The sequence below is a fragment of the Lissotriton vulgaris genome, chromosome 12, assembly GCF_964263255.1.
Source record: "Lissotriton vulgaris chromosome 12, aLisVul1.2, whole genome shotgun sequence".
NCBI classification, from domain to species: Eukaryota; Metazoa; Chordata; class Amphibia; order Caudata; family Salamandridae; genus Lissotriton; species Lissotriton vulgaris.
The window spans coordinates 55,315,658-55,328,000 of record NC_141700.1 but is presented as its reverse complement, the minus strand read 5'-3'; the positions used below and the strand labels follow the sequence as shown (position 1 = coordinate 55,328,000).

At 50.8% G+C, this 12,343-nt stretch overlaps 1 protein-coding gene across 1 annotated transcript in view; it reads left to right on the top strand.

Moving 5' to 3' along the window:
- The window catches only part of TIPE1 (TNF alpha induced protein 8 like 1), a 54,756-nt gene that overhangs the window by 508 nt on the left and 41,905 nt on the right, over nucleotides 1-12,343 (top strand). The window lies entirely within an intron of this gene.

Below are 12,343 nucleotides of genomic sequence, written 5' to 3'. Positions count from 1 at the left end.
ATTTACTTAGGATGGCGTGTGTTTAAAAAATTTATATATTTTCGCTAAGAGTAATTAAGGTTAAAGTACAATAAACAAGCTCGGAGTTGAGCAGACAGTGCTGCTAAATGCCTCATCATCATGTCATATCTGGCATATTCTGTCAGCCCTGGCGTCTGGGCCTGCAGCGCTTTGCATTCTGGAACTTGTGGTTTCGATTGTCAGTCTCCCTCCAAAATGTGGGCTTCGGGAAGATCCCGTATGTTTGATGCTAAAAAATTTAGTCATGACTGGGGGTTACTTATGACATGGGGCAACCTGGCAGGACGCAAACAGGAGGTGCAGGTAGCCTGTCCGCCTTCTCCATGTCAACACAGACACGGTTTTAAGTCCTGATGTATCTATCACGTGACAGCCTGCTGCATTCTGGGGGTTGTATTCTTGCATTACTTCCCATGAGATGATTTATTTTGGGGTAAGAGATCCCTGCACGCAAAGAGCTGTGACCTGGCAGCTTGATGGAGTGGGGGGTCCCCGCGGAAGTAGTCCCTGAGGTGAGGGGGTCACAGCAGAAAGGCCCCTGGGTTCGAATGAGATTCAGGGCAGAAGTAGGGCCTTGAGTTGAGGTGCGAGGTTATCCCTGCGTAGAAGTGAGGTGCACGTCACTGCAGTGAGATGGTAGTCACTGCAGTGAGGTGCACGTCACTGCAGTGAGGTGCACGTCACTGCAGTGAGGTGGTAGTTATGGCAATGAGGTGCACGTCACTGCAGTGAGGTGGTAGTTATGACAGTCAGGTGATGGTCACTGCAGTGAGGTGGTAGTTATGGCAATGAGGTGCACGTCACTGCAGTGAGGTGGTAGTTATGGCAGTGAGATGCTAGTCACTGCAGTGAGGTGCTAGTTATGGCAGTGAGGTGCTAGTCACTGCAGTGAGGTTGTAGTTATGGCAATGAGGTGCACGTCACTGCAGTGAGGTGGTAGTTATGGCAGTGAGATGCTAGTCACTGCAGTGAGGTGCTAGTCACTGCAGTGAGGTGCTAGTCACTGCAGTGAGGTGCACGTCACGGCAGTGAGGTGGTAGTTATGGCAGTGAGGTGCACGTCACTGCAGTGAGGTGGTAGTTATGGCAATGAGGTGCACGTCACTGCAGTGAGGTGGTAGTTATGGCAGTGAGATGCTAGTCACTGCAGTGAGGTGCTAGTCACTGCAGTGAGGTGCACGTCACTGCAGTGAGGTGGTAGTTATGGCAGTGAGGTGCACGTTACTGTAGTGAGGTGGTAGTTATGGCAATGAGGTGCACGTCACTGCTGTGAGGTGGTAGTTGTAGCTATGGCAGTGAGGTGCTAGTCATTGCAGTGAGGTGCTAGTCACTGCAGTGAGGTGAACGTCATTGCAGTGAGGTGCTAGTCACTGCAGTGAGGTGCTAGTCACTGCAGTGAGGTGCTAGTCACTGCAGTGAGGTGGTAGTCACTGCAGTGAGGTGCACGTCGCTGCAGTGAGGTGGTAGTTATGGCAATGAGGTGCACGTCACTGCAGTGAGGTGGTAGTTATGGCAGTGAGGTGCTAGTCACTGGAGTGAGGTGGTAGTTATGGCAATGAGGTGCACGTCACTGCAGTGAGGTGGTAGTTATGGCAGTGAGATGCTAGTCACTGCAGTGAGGTGCTAGTTATGGCAGTGAGGTGCTAGTCACTGCAGTGAGGTGGTAGTTATGGCAATGAGGTGCACGTCACTGCAGTGAGGTGGTAGTTATGGCAGTGAGGTGCTAGTCACTGCAGTGAGGTGCTAGTCACTGCAGTGAGGTGCACGTCACTGCAGTGAGGTGGTAGTTATGGCAGTGAGGTGCACGTCACTGCAGTGAGGTGGTAGTTGTGGCAATGAGGTGCATGTCACTGCAGTGAGGTGATAGTTATGGCAGTGAGATGCTAGTCACTGCAGTGAGGTGCTAGTCACTGCAGTGAGGTGCTAGTTATGGCAGTGAGATGCTAGTCACTGCAGTGAGGTGCTAGTTATGGCAGTGAGGTGCTAGTCACTGCAGTGAGGTGCTAGTTATGGCAGTGAGGTGCACGTCACTGCAGTGAGGTGGTAGTTATGGCAGTGAGGTGCTAGTCACTGCAGTGAGGTGCTAGTCACTGCAGTGAGGTGCACGTCACTGCAGTGAGGTGGTAGTTATGGCAATGAGGTGCACGTCACTGCAGTGAGGTGGTAGTTATGGCAGTGAGATGCTAGTCACTGCAGTGAGGTGCTAGTTATGGCAGTGAGGTGCTAGTCACTGCAGTGAGGTGGTAGTTATGGCAATGAGGTGCACGTCACTGCAGTGAGGTGGTAGTTATGGCAGTGAGGTGCTAGTCACTGCAGTGAGGTGCTAGTCACTGCAGTGAGGTGCACGTCACTGCAGTGAGGTGGTAGTTATGGCAGTGAGGTGCACGTCACTGCAGTGAGGTGGTAGTTATGGCAATGAGGTGCACGTCACTGCAGTGAGGTGGTAGTTATGGCAGTGAGATGCTAGTCACTGCAGTGAGGTGCTAGTCACTGCAGTGAGGTGCACGTCACTGCAGTGAGGTGGTAGTTATGGCAGTGAGGTGCACGTTACTGTAGTGAGGTGGTAGTCATGGCAATGAGGTGCGCGTCACTGCAGTGAGGTGGTAGTTATGGCAGTGAGATGCTAGTCACTGCAGTGAGGTGCTAGTTATGGCAGTGAGGTGCTAGTCACTGCAGTGAGGTGGTAGTTATGGCAATGAGGTGCACGTCACTGCAGTGAGGTGGTAGTTATGGCAGTGAGGTGCTAGTCACTGCAGTGAGGTGCTAGTCACTGCAGTGAGGTGCACGTCACTGCAGTGAGGTGGTAGTTATGGCAGTGAGGTGCACGTCACTGCAGTGAGGTGGTAGTTATGGCAATGAGGTGCATGTCACTGCAGTGAGGTGGTAGTTATGGCAGTGAGATGCTAGTCACTGCAGTGAGATGCTAGTCACTGCAGTGAGATGCTAGTCACTGCAGTGAGGTGCACGTCACTGCAGTGAGGTGGTAGTTATGGCAGTGAGGTGCACGTCACTGTAGTGAGGTGGTAGTTATGGCAATGAGGTGCACGTCACTGCAGTGAGGTGGTAGTTATGGCAGTGAGGTGCTAGTCACTGCAGTGAGGTGCTAGTCACTGCAGTGAGGTGCACGTCACTGCAGTGAGGTGGTAGTTATGGCAGTGAGGTGCACGTCACTGCAGTGAGGTGGTAGTTATGGCAGTGAGATGCTAGTCACTGCAGTGAGGTGCACGTCACTGCAGTGAGGTGATAGTTCCTGCAGTGAGGTGATAGTTCCTGCAGTGAGGTCCTAGTCCTTGCAGTGGGGTGCTGGTCACTCCAATGAGCTGCTGGTCACCGCAGGGATGTGTTAGTTCCTGCAGTGAGTTGCTATTCACTTCAGTGAGGTGCACGTCATTGCAGCGATGTGCTGGTCACTGCAGTGAGGTGCTGGTCACTGCAGTGAGGTGCTGGTCACTGCAGCGAGGTGCTAGTCACTGCAGTGAGGTGCTGGTCGCTGCAGTGAGGTGCTGGTCGCTGCAGTGAGGTGCTGGTCACTGCAGCGAGGGGCTAGTCACTGCAATGAGGTGATAGTCACTGCAGTGAGGTGCTGGTCACTGCAGTGAGGTGCTGGTCACTGCAGCGAGGGGCTGGTCACTGCAGCGAGGGGCTGGTCGCTGCAGTGAGGTGCTGGTCACTGCAGCGAGGGGCTGGTCACTGCAATGAGGTGATAGTCACTGCAATGAGGTGATAGTCACTGCAGTGAGGTGCTGGTCACTGCAGCGAGGGGCTGGTCACTGCAGCGAGGGGCTGGTCACTGCACTGTGATAGTAGTTACTGCACTGCTAAGGCCCAGAAACGAGGCAGTAGGTAGTCAACGAGAGGACCAAGAGGTGAAGTGGATGTCTCTGGAGCGAGGTGGGCCAGGTGTGAGGTGGAAGTTGCTTAAGGAATGCCCCAGCGGTGAGGAGGGAGTCACAGCAGGGGATGTCAAAAAGCGAAGTGCAGAGGTACTGTACAGACAGACTCGAGGCGCTATAAGGAGGACCCCCAGAGCTGAGGCAGCCACTGCCATGGGGCTGTGTAGTAAGAGGGTGAGGCACCGAGTCCACAGACCAGATGGCAGGCTCTAGAAGGGCTCCCGAGGTGTGGGGAGAGGTGGTACTCGCTGCTGGAGGGTGGCAGAGGGGAGCTGATATGGGCTAATATTCACTTCCGAGGTACAGCCTGCCTCCACTAGAGGCGTGGGCTCCAGAGGTGAGGAGAGGAGGTATGGTCTCACAGATTGTTGACTCTTTGTCCGCACTGGTTGCTGTCTGGAGCATGCCTGCCCAGTTGGAAGAATTATGCGGCAGGAAGCTCACCTGGGTGGGCGGTGTTGGATGTAATGCTTGATGCCCCTCAGAGTTCTGGGCATCGTGCCTTCCACCCCCGCACATACGGGTACTTGCACCAAGATGAGTGTGGAACCAGTGAGTGGACTAGCTACCAGGAGCACGAGATGGGGTGCTCCTATACATCAAAGATGCGGGAGCTCTTCCTTCCACAGCTGTGGGTGCTCCAAGGACGTGGGACTGAGGAGGGTGGGGGTCTTAGATTCTGTTATGAGATCAGGAAGCAGAAACCATGGACCCCCTGATGGGATTATGTGGATCTCACCCTCCAGTGGCTTACGCTCCAGGGTAGAGAGTGCTGTCAGTTTGGGATCGCTGAGGAGTGGGTGGTCCCTTCTTTCCCCCCCCCCCCATTCCTGTGGTTCAGCGCCCATGTAGGTGGAAGGGAGCCTGAAACTAGGCCAAGTGAGTATGGTTGTGTTAGCTGAGGAGAGTAGCTGTCAAAACCTCAACAAGAAGTGAAGGGACTCCTGATCGGAAGGGCTAGAATCTGTTTCTTGGCTGCAAAGCTTCCACATGCACCCTGTGAGGCTGACCGAGCATCGCTGGAGGTGCAAAGTGCTCACCCCACAAAGACAGATCTAAAGATGGGGGGCGTTGGTGAAGAGGGAGAAAGCTCTGTTGTTGGACTGGAAGGTTGGGTTTGAGATGGGGTTGGATATAGGAGGCCCGAAACCTGCTGATGCGTGTCCACCCTTCATGGCTTCACACGGTATTAGGTTAATTGGCGATGAAGATGTCCAAGATGGGAAGAACTAGGTTTCTTGGGCCTAAATTTAGGCGCTGAGGATCCTGTTGGGATATGAAGTGGGAAAATGGCAAATCCTTAAGGAGACATTGGCCACAGTTCAAGGCTACAGTTTTAGGGTGATGTAGGGGTGTTCCCTGCAGGTCTAGCACATAAAGGTTTAAGAGTTGATTAGGTAAGGTAACTGAGGTGGCTTTAAAGAGGAGGGCGTATTCATACTAGCAGTGGTACACCTGAATGGATGCCAATCGGAGCCGAAACATAAGGAGGGGCGGGAGAATGCATAAATTATCCTAAAAAAGAAAAGAATCCTACCAATTTAAGACCCTCCCTTGTAAGTCTACCGGGCAAAGTCTAAAAATCGTAGGGACATGAAGGGCTGTATCGAAAGCAGCAGAAAGGTCGTAGGAGCAAGTGCCTCATCTCCCATCCGCAGTTGTCACAAGATCAACCCAAGTGACAACGGGGTAGCCGGACAGCAGAGTATTTTCATCAGTATAACCAAATACCTGTAAGTAACTGAATTTTCACTCAGGATACATTTTATCAAGATTCCGCCTTTAGCACCTGCCTTTAGACCTTTTTAGTTGGCCATTATTTTCTTTTTTTAATTGTACATAATTATGGCTCCCACTTTACAGACAGAAAACAATGTGTTTCCTGTCTGTATTTAGTTATAAAGCGGAAAAACACAGAATATTGCGTTTTTTTGAGTGCGAGTCCATGCTGGCCAACAACTGAGCAGATACAGTATGAAGAGCATGTTAACAAATATTTGTATATAATGCTAATATTTTACCTGGGGGGGCGTTCTTTTTGTTATATTTGGCTGCTTAATTATCTTAAACGTGATAGATATCAAAGTATGAGTGCATGTTTATCAGTTAAATAATGTCATAAATATACCATTTTACTTCTGCATTTATTCTCAAAACACAAAATAAATATGGAAAAAAACAAATATGGGTAAATACAGATGAAATATTTAAAAAAACCATAAAACCTGGAGCCGTATACATAATTAAGGCTCCCAGTTCTCTGTTTTTTCTGCTTTTTCCAGAAAAAGACAGACAGAAAACTATTTTCCTGTCTGTATTTATTTTCAAAGAAGGATACAAACTGTGATATGTTTGATTTTTGAGTGATTAAAATGCTGGTCGTCATGACTTCTAGATTAAAAGCTGTGCGAATTGACAGGAAACGGAGGTAAAAAAGATAAAAAGTTTCTCGACGAGGCTTAAACAGCCGTTTATGGGTACGGCGTTGATACTAAGATGTACATGGTTTCATACAAGTGTATTGATTTATCATTAATCGGTGTTCATGTCATTGAAATCTGTCAGATATTCAAGTAACAGTGTACATTTATTGGTGGAATAAATGTGGAAATATATGAGTTTCTTTTAATTTTACCACACCCCCCTGCCCCCCACAAAAAATGGATAAATCTAATAAAATTATCAAAAAAGAAATAGGGATAAATGCAGATGGAAATGGTAAAAATGTTACACCGTAAAACCTGGAGTTCTGTATATAATATATTGGTTAGGACCGGCTTTAGCCAATACATTTTTTTTATTTTTACTGAAAGTATGACATATATTTATTTACAGGGGCTTTCAGCCAGCCCTCTTCATCCATTGGCCTGTTGCTGTGTCTTTCATTTTTTTTTTACCGCCTACTGCAGCGTGGGGCAATGGGCCAACCAACTTCAGACGTTTGCTGCCGTCCCTGCGAGTGACGGTATACGGGTCTAACGCAAGGCACATCTTCCTACAATGTCGTTTCCTAAATACTAGAGGGTACCACTGAAATGTTTGCATTTTTAAAAACGAATATATTTTTGCGTGTACTCTCTTTCTCATATTAGCAACGGGTTGCAGTTCCCCCAATAATCGGGTTTTGCTAAAGAAGTGACTAGACCAAAAAAGCACTGACAATGCCAAAATGTTTGGCATCAGCACTAGACATATTGGCTTTGCTAGTGCTTGTTGAGAGATTTATGGATGAGTTATGGGAAAACTAGATTGTAGATAATATTTAAGGTGTGGTATAAATGTGCTATCTCGTTCTTTCCCATTTAAACAGCGTCTATGCATTAGTTTCTCTCACTAAACCTCACACTATGGTACATACACTACACTACACAACAACACTACTTTTAGAACCAACGTTATGCACAGCTCTCTACAATGGGTTGTATACCTACTGAGCTACCTTTCCCAGTTTCAATGTCCACCTGCCAGAAATGGAACAATGCATGTTCAGGGGAGACTGGCACAGGTGCGTGAGACCCTCACCTGGCACAGGGCTCTGACAGGCTATGAGACTGACACAGGTGCGTGCCCCCCTCGCCTGGCATAGGCTCTGACAGGCTATGAGACTGACACAGGTGCGTGCCCCCTTCGCCTGGCACAGGCTCTGACAGGCTATGAGACTGACACAGGTGCGTGCCCCCCTCGCCTGGCACAGGGCTCTGTCAGGCTATGAGACTGACACAGGTGTGTGAGACCCTCACCTGGCACAGGGCTCTGTAAGGCTATGTGACTGACACAGGGGCGTGCCCCCCTCGCCTGGCACGGGGGTCTGTCAGGCTATGAGACTGACACAGGTGCGTGAGACCCTCGCCTGGCACAGGGCTCTGTCAGGCTGTGAGACTGACACAGGTGCGTGCCCCCCTCGCCTGGCACAGGCTCTGACAGGCTATGAGACTGACACAGGTGCGTGAGACCCTCTCCTGGCACAGGGCTCTGTCAGGCTATGAGACTGACACAGGTGCGTGAGACCCTCGCCTGGCACGGGGCTCTGTCAGGCTATGAGACTGACACAGGTGCGTGCCCCCCTCGCCTGGCACAGGGCTCTGTCCGGCTATGAGACTGACACAGGTGTGTGCCCCCCTCGCCTGGCACAGGGCTCTGACAGGCTATGAGACTGACACAGGTGCGTGCCCCCCTCGCCTGGCACAGGGCTCTGACAGGCTATGAGACTGACACAGGTGCGTACCCCCCTCACCTGGCACAGGGCTCTGACAGGCTTTGAGACTGACACAGGTGCGTGCCCCCCTCGCCTGGCACAGGGCTCTGTCAGGCTATGAGACTGACACAGGTGTGTGACTCTCTCACCTGGCACAGGGCTTTGTCAGGCTGTGAGACTGAAACAGGTGCGTGCCCCCCTCGCCTGGCACAGGCTCTGTCAGGCTAAGAGACTGACACAGGTGCGTGACCCCCTCGCCTGGCACAGGGCTCTGACAGGCTATGAGATTGACACAGGTGCGTGACCCCCTCGCCTGGCGCGGGGCTCTGTCAGGCTATGAGACTGACACAGGTACGTGCCCCCCTCGCCTGGCACAGGCTCTGACAGGCTATGAGACTGACACAGGTGCGTGCCCCCCTCGCCTGCCGCGGGGCTCTGTCAGGCTATGAGACTGACACAGGTGCATGAGACCCTCGCCTGGCACAGGCTCTGTCAGGCTGTGAGACTGACACAGGTGGGTGAGACCCTCACCTGGCACGGGGCTCTGTCAGGCTCTGAGACTGACACAGGTGCGTGAGACCCTCACCTGGCACAGGGCTCTGACAGGCTATGAGACTGACACAGGTGCGTGCCCCCCTCGCCTGGCATAGGCTCTGACAGGCTATGAGACTGACACAGGTGCGTGCCCCCTTCGCCTGGCACAGGCTCTGACAGGCTATGAGACTGACACAGGTGCGTGCCCCCCTCGCCTGGCACAGGGCTCTGTCAGGCTATGAGACTGACACAGGTGTGTGAGACCCCCACCTGGCACAGGGCTCTGTAAGGCTATGTGACTGACACAGGGGCGTGCCCCCCTCGCCTGGCACGGGGCTCTGTCAGGCTATGAGACTGACACAGGTGCGTGAGACCCTCGCCTGGCACAGGGCTCTGTCAGGCTGTGAGACTGACACAGGTGCGTGCCCCCCTCGCCTGGCACAGGCTCTGACAGGCTATGAAACTGACACAGGTGCGTGAGACCCTCTCCTGGCACAGGGCTCTGTCAGGCTATGAGACTGACACAGGTGCGTGAGACCCTCGCCTGGCACGGGGCTCTGTCAGGCTATGAGACTGACACAGGTGCGTGCCCCCCTCGCCTGGCACAGGGCTCTGTCCGGCTATGAGACTGACACAGGTGTGTGCCCCCCTCGCCTGGCACAGGGCTCTGACAGGCTATGAGACTGACACAGGTGCGTGCCCCCCTCGCATGGCACAGGGCTCTGACAGGCTATGAGACTGACACAGGTGCGTACCCCCCTCGCCTGGCACAGGGCTCTGACAGGCTTTGAGACTGACACAGGTGCGTGCCCACCTCGCCTGGCACAGGGCTCTGACAGTCTATGAGACTGACACAGGTGCGTGCCCCCCTCGCCTGGCGCGGGGCTCTGTCAGGCTATGAGACTGACACAGGTGCATGAGACCCTCGCCTGGCACAGGGCTCTGACAGGCTTTGAGACTGACACAGGTGCGTGCCCCCCTCGCCTGGCACAGGGCTCTGACAGGCTATGAGACTGACACAGGTGTGTGACCCCCTCCCCTGGCACAGGACTCTGTCAGGCTATGAGACTGGCACAGGTGCGTGAGACCCTCGGCTGGCACAGGCCTCTGACAGGCTATGAGACTGACACAGGTGCGTGCCACCCTCGCGTGGCACAGGGCTTTGTCAGTCTATGCGACTGACACAGGTGTGTGACCCTCTCACCTGGCACAGGGCTTTGTCAGGCTACGAGACTGAAACAGGTGCGTGCCCCCCTCGCCTGGCACAGGGCTCTGTCAGGCTATGAGACTGAAACAGGTGTGTGACCCCCTCGCCTGGCACAGGCTCTGACATTACCCGACCACAGCTCTGTAAACATTTCAGAAAACATGACATTACCCACGGATTCAAGCAAAAAGGAGACAGAACCTCTAGGAGGGCCTATATTTCTTTCAACATTGAATATATCCTAAATGATTAGTCAAAAGATGCCAAAAAGAGATCTTTGAAATATTATTCAAACATGGAAAGTTTTTATTAGACTATTTTGTCATTTTTTTATAAAAAAATTTTTAAAGACTCATATATAAAAAATACATTGCATTATCATTTCACAAATCAACATTTTACATACATTTGGTGATAGTCCTATCATACCAAAAATGCCCTCTAGTAGCAATTGATCCTATTGATCAGAGACACAGAGACACACATTCATCACACAGTATCAAAATACAATAATGAACATACCTAACAAAAACAGCTAAACAAAATTATACAAGACATTGACTGACATAAGTGGTAGCTCTAAGGTGTATTCGAGAGGGTACGTATAGGAACCTAGATGGAGTGGTTCTGGTGGTTATGATGTACTTGACCAAAGCGTATCCAAGACAGGGGTGTTGGGCCTATGAGACTGAAACAGGTGTGTGACCCCCTCGCCTGGCACAGGCTCTGACATTACCCGACCACAGCTCTGTAAACATTTCAGAAAACATGACATTACCCACGGATTCAACCTTGCTTTGCCCGCGCGGGGCTGTGGCCGGGGTTATGTTACCGTGTGTGCAGGGTGCAGGGCGCACACCTTCAGGGTAGAGGAAACAACTTGTTGGTAATGCGAATACACGGGGCAGGGCGTTCTTCAAAAGTGTAAAACACCATTCATCCTTGCTGGTGACGCTGGTTTTCTCGTGGTATAGCGCTTCACCACAGAATCTCGGTTCTAAAGGACTTCACTCCACCAATCTAGCGCTTACTGGCCCTCCTTTCACCAGATTAAACCACGAAGAGCGCTCCCTGCCACCCTTACTTTTTATGCCATATCGATTTGTTCCTCTACTATGTATAGCGCTTGCTCTGCCCTTACAATTTACACACTTCTGACTTGTTCCCCCATGTACAGCGCTTTGTGTCCCCTTGCTCTTTTTATACTATACGAACTCGTCGCCATATATTATGTGTAGCTCTTTGTGTCCCCTTGCTCTTTTTATACTATACTGACTCGTCGCCATATACCATGTATAGCGCCTAGTGTCCACTTGCTATTTTTATACTAGACTGACTCGTTGCCATATACTATGTGTAGCTCCTTGTGTCGCCTTGCTCTTATTATACTATACTGACTCGTCGCCATATGATATGTGTAGCGCCTAGTGTCCCCTTGCTCTTTTTATACTATACTGACTCGTTGCCATATACTATGTGTAGCTCCTTGTGTCGCCTTGCTCTTTTTATACTATACTGACTCGTTGCCATATACTATGTGTAGCTCCTTGTGTCGCCTTGCTCTTATTATACTATACTGACTCGTCGCCATATACTATGTGTAGCTCCTTGTGTCGCCTTGCTCTTTTTATACTATACTGACTCGTTGCCATATACTATGTGTAGCTCCTTGTGTCGCCTTGCTCTTATTATACTATACTGACTCGTCGCCATATACTATGTGTAGCTCCTTGTGTCGCCTTGCTCTTATTATACTATACTGACTCGTCGCCATATACTATGTGTAGCTCCTTGTGTCGCCTTGCTCTTATTATACTATACTGACTCGTCGCCATATGATATGTGTAGCGCCTAGTGTCCCCTTGCTCTTTTTATACTATACTGACTCTTCGCCATATGCTATGTGTAGCGCCTTGTGTCCCCTTGCAATTTTTATACTATATACTGACTTTTTGCCATATACTATGTATAGCGTCTAGTGTTGTCGCCTTTCTTTATACTATACTTACTCGTCGCCATATACTATGTATAGTGCCTAGTGTTCCCTTGCAATTTTTATACTATACTGACTCGTTGCCATATACTATGTATAGCGCCTACTGTCCCCTTGCAATTTTTATACTATATATACTGGGGATGAGTGTTTGATTTGCTCAAACGCTCCGTCCATCATCCCCTTTGGTATCGCTTTGTACGCCCTAAGTTGGCAGGGTATGCCCAGACGTGGGTCCCTTGCTCACTTTGCCACTGGATTCAAGCTAGCCTGGCTGATGACGGCTGAATAGCCAGAAACCGGTCCTAGGAAGCTTGTTTCTGGTCCAGGGAAAACATGACTTGCCAGTTCGGGCTGCACTGTTCTAATGAGGCACAGGTCACACTGATTTGCATATGGCCATGTCTGAACTGGGATGGGGGAGTGAGCTAAAGAATGATGATGGATTAAACCCAGATCAGTTGACTGGGGGTGAGTGTTTGATTTGCTCCGTCCATCATC